We start from the raw sequence: 4,884 nt of genomic DNA on the forward strand, positions 1-4,884 counted from the left end.
TGGCATTACTGGTCAGGGATACTATTACAGCTACAGAAAGGGTGGGTAATGTAGCAGGATCCTCTTTTGAGTCAGTATGGGTGGAAGTCAGGAACAGGAAGGGAGCAGTTACTTGATTGGGGGTATTCTATAGGCCCCCTGGTAGCTGCAGAGATACAGAGGAGCAGATTGGGAGGCAGATATTGGAAAGATGCAAAAATAACAGGGTGACTTAAACTTCCCTAATATTGATTGGCACCTGATTAGTTCCAAGGGTTTAGATGGGGCAGAGTTTGTTATGTGTGTCCAGACGGATTCCTGTCACAGTATGTGGACAGGCCGATTAGGGGGAATGCCATACTAGATATAGTACTAGGTAATGAACCGGATCAGGTCACAGATCTCTCAGTGGGTGAGCATCTGGGGGACAGTGACCACCGCTCCCTGGCCTTTCATTATCATGGAAAAGGATAGAATCAGAGAGGACAGGAAAATTTAATTGGGGAAGGGCAAGTTATGAGGCTATAAGGCTAGAACTTGCGGGTGTGAATTGGGATGATGTTTTTGCAGGGATATGTACTGCAGACATGTGGTTGATGTTTAGAGATCTCTTGCAGGATGCTAGGGATAAATTTGTCCTGGTGAGGAAGATAAAGAATGGTAGGGTGAAGGAACCATGGGTAACAAGTGAGGTGGAAAATCTAGTCAGGTGGAAGAAGGCAGCATACATGAGGTTTAGGAAGCAAGGATCAGATGGGTCTATTGAGGAATATAGGGAAGCACGAAAGGAGCTTAAGAAGGGGCTGAGAAGAGCAAGAAGGGGGCATGAGAAGGCCTTGGCGAGTAGGGTAAAGGAAAACCCCAAGGCATTCTTCAATTATGTGAAGAACAAAAGGATGACAGGAGTGAATGTAGGACCAATTAGAGATAAAGGTGGGAAGATGTGCCAGGAGGCTGTGGAAGTGAGCAAGATCCTCAATGAATACTTCTCTTCGGTATTTACCAATAAGAGGGAACTTGATGACAATGAGGACAATATGAGTGAGGTTGATGTTCTGGAGCACGTTGATATTAAGGGAGAGGAGGTGTTGGAGTTGTTAAAATACATTAGGACGGATAAGTCCCCGGGGCCTGACGGAAAATTCCCCAGGCTGCTCCACGAGGCCAGGGAAGAGATTGCTGAGCCTCTGGCTAGGATCTTTATGTCCTCGTTGTCCACGGGAATGGTACCGGAGGATTGGAGGGAGGCGAATGTTGTCCCCTTGTTCAAAAAAGGTAGGTAGGGATAGTCCAGGTAATTACAGACCAGTGAGCCTTGCGTCTGTGGTGGGAAAGCTGTTGGAAAAGATTCTTAGAGATAGAATCTCTGGGCATTTAGAGAATCATGGTCTGATCAGGGACAGTCAGCATGGCTTTATGAAGGGCAGATCATGTCTAACAAGCCTGACAGAGTTCTTTGAGGAGGTGACCAGGCATATAGATGAGGGTAGTGCAGTGGATGTGATCTATATGGATTTTAGTAAGGCATTTGACAAGGTTCTACATGGTAGGCTTATTCAGAAAGTCAGAAGGCATGGGATCCAGGGAAGTTTGGCCAGGTGGATTCAGAATTGGCTTGCCTGCAGAAGGCAGAGGGTGGTGGTGGAGGGAGTACATTCAGATTGGAGGATTGTGACTAGTGGTGTCCCACAAGGATCTGTTCTGGGACCTCTACTTTTCGTGATTTTTATTAACGGCCTGGATGTGGGGCTTGAAGGGTGGGTTGAAAAGTTTGCAGACGACACAAAGGTTGGTGGTGTTGTAGATAGTGTAGAGGATTGTCAAAGATTACAGAGAGACATTGATAGGATGCAGAAGTGGGCTGAGAAGTGGCAGATGGAGTTCAACCTGGAGAAGCGTGAGCTGGTACACTTTGGAAGGACAAACTCCAAGGCAGAGTACAAAGTAAATGGTAGGATACTTGGAAGTGTGGAGGAGCAGAGGGATCTGGGGTGTACATGTCCACAGATCCCTGAAAGTTGCCTCACAGGTAGATAGGGTAGTTAAGAAAGCTTATGGGGTGTTAGCTTTCATAAGTTGAGGGATAGAGTTTAAGAGTCACGGGGTATTGATGCAGCCGTATAAAACTCTGGTTAGGCCACACTTGGAGTACTGTGTCCAGTTCTGGTCATCTCACTATAGGAAGGATGTGGAAGCATTGGAAAGAGTACAGAGGAGATTTACCAGGATGCTGCCTGGTTTAGAGAGTATGCATTATGATTAGAGATTAAGGGACCTAGGGCTTTACTCTTTGGAGAGAAGGAGGATGAGAGGAGACATGACAGAGGTGTACAAGATGTTAAGAGGAATAGATAGAGTGGATAGCCAGCGCCTCTTCCCCAGGGCACCACTGCTCAATACAAGAGGACATGGCTTTAAGGTAAGGGGTGGGAAGTTCAAGGGGGATATTAGAGGAAGGTTTTTTACTCAGAGAGTGGTTGGTGCGTGGAATGCACTGCCTGAGTCAGTGGTGGAGGCAGATACACTAGTGAAGTTTAAGAGACTACTAGACAGGTATATGGAGGAATTTAAGGTGGGGGTTTATATGGGAGGCAGAATTTGAGGGTCGGCACAACATTGTGGGCTGAAGGGTCTGTACTGTGCTGTACTATTCTATGTTCTATGTTCTATGTTTATGTGACATGCAGAATCTGCACAAGCTTCTAGGAAGGAAACTAATGGAGAAAAATGTCTTTAGTTGTCGCAATGCTAAGCTTTAGAATTCACGTGTGAAATCAGCCTTTTGATTTTGGTGTGCTCTCTGCATCGGTTTTTAAAGAGACAGTCCTGTTGATTCTGAGGCAGTGATAAGGTGACTGAGAGCCCTGCGAATTCTGGAACAGGAGCTGTTCACAGAATTGTGAGTAAAACGCTTGGGGTGTTGTTTGCTGCTCCTCTGTTGTTCAATTTCAAACATGGTTCAAGCTTGGGGTCTTTTCTATATCATTCTGCGATTAGTTTGGGTAGATCGGAAGGAGGTGCAATCCTGTAATTTATACAGTGGTTCTTTGTGCTCCTTGTAGGTGAACTAGAGTGTGGTATCACCTAGAACGCTCTTTCTTCATTTTGAATGGTCATGCATGAGTCAGTAGAGATATTCTGCTTCATCAAAGATGGAAGATTGTACCTGAATACAGTACTATCCTCTACAAACCTGGTAATCTCATGCCATTGCATGATTTAGAATAGAGAGTATATTTCCGGAGTTTTATATCAAGCATATGAACAATGTAGCCAGTCAACTAGACCACAGGGTGTGATTAGGATCTTAGTGCTGGGGTTGTTGGCCAAGGAGAAGATGCTGATGTTTGTTGACTTATCCTGTCAGTGGATATCCCTCTGGTATTTCAAGATAACTGCTACAGGTAGTGTACGTATTATGTAATTATTCCTACAGGAGCTCAAGCATAACTAACAGTGTACAGACTGTAATTGAATAGATGGAACCAGATCTGGATCTCAAAACACAGTGCCAACCAAATAAAATATGTCACATCGGGTAGTGGGTGGAAGTTGAATAAAATTGCCCAAAATATTGGAAGCTAGATAAAATTGCCCTAAATATTGGAAGCACATGCCAGAATGTGGAGCAATGAATAATCTATTGGAGGACCTCAGTGGGTCAAGCAGCATTTTCAACCTCATCACCTCACCCCCGCACACATAAACACCCACTTTTACCCCGCTGAGTTCCTCCAGCAGATTGGTTGCTACTCTGAATACTGTTTTGAACTTCTATTTCATTGCATACAGGTTTTAATTTTATTTTTCAAGAATATCTTTAACTAAACCAGCATCGCAATTCAGCATGGGGGATTTTATGCAAACTTCCAAAAATCAGCTTAGCTGCACCATGCTAGTATTTGCTGTTTTTGATGCACAATTTCAATGCATGATGCAATTTAGTTTCAGGACTTATGTCCATTGAGAAATCTGGGATGATTTTACTGGGAATTTGAATTAACTGAGGTTTATGCTGCTACCAAATTTAAATTTCAGGCAGATTTTGAGGGGTAGAGAGGTGAAGAAAATGAACTAATTCCAGCATGATTTGAATGTGATTGCAAACTATTAAATTGAGCATTTAACCTTCACTTTCTGAAACGTTATGTGACATTGATGTCAATCGATCATTCCTGTGAGGCTTATTGCTGAGAGAGAAAGGATTTCAACTCTTTCTGATACAAAACATGTCTGGTCTGCTTTCATAATTGAATTTATTGTAGCAATTTGGATTTATTTTCATGAGTTCTCAATCTGGATGATTCTATTCAGGTTGTAGGACATAAATTTGGCTAGTCTTTCCACACATCCCAGACTTGTGATGCTAAAGCCTTACTTCATGTCTCTTCTGTGCACTTTCCCCTTTTGTTATACACTGGCAAAAACTAAAACTAAGATTACTCTGATGGGAGAACAGACTGATCACAGATTTCTCAAATAGTCTTATGTTCTGGCTTTGCGAATTCTTCTTTTATACGAGTGATGATAATTTTAAGCATCTGAGGACATCAGAAAAAGGAGCAGAAATGGGCTAAGTGGGCCATTAAGTTATATAATGATACTTTATACTTTATTGTTGCCAAACAATTGAGACTAGAATGTACAATCATCACAGCGATATTTGATTCTGTGCTTCCTGCTCCCTGAATTACAAATATTAAATATTAAAAATAGTAAAAATTAGTAAATATAAAAATTTAAATTATAAATCATAAATAGAAAATAGAAAAATGGAAAGTAAGGTAGTGCAAAAAAAAAACAAGAGGCAGGTCCGGGTATTTGGAGGGTACGGCCCAGATCCGGGTCAGGGTGATAAGGTGAACTTCAGCATCAGCTTCTTTCCCAGTCTGCGTGTCCACTGAC

This window comes from Mobula hypostoma, chromosome 9 (assembly GCF_963921235.1).
Source record: "Mobula hypostoma chromosome 9, sMobHyp1.1, whole genome shotgun sequence".
Taxonomy (NCBI): Eukaryota; Metazoa; Chordata; class Chondrichthyes; order Myliobatiformes; family Myliobatidae; genus Mobula; species Mobula hypostoma.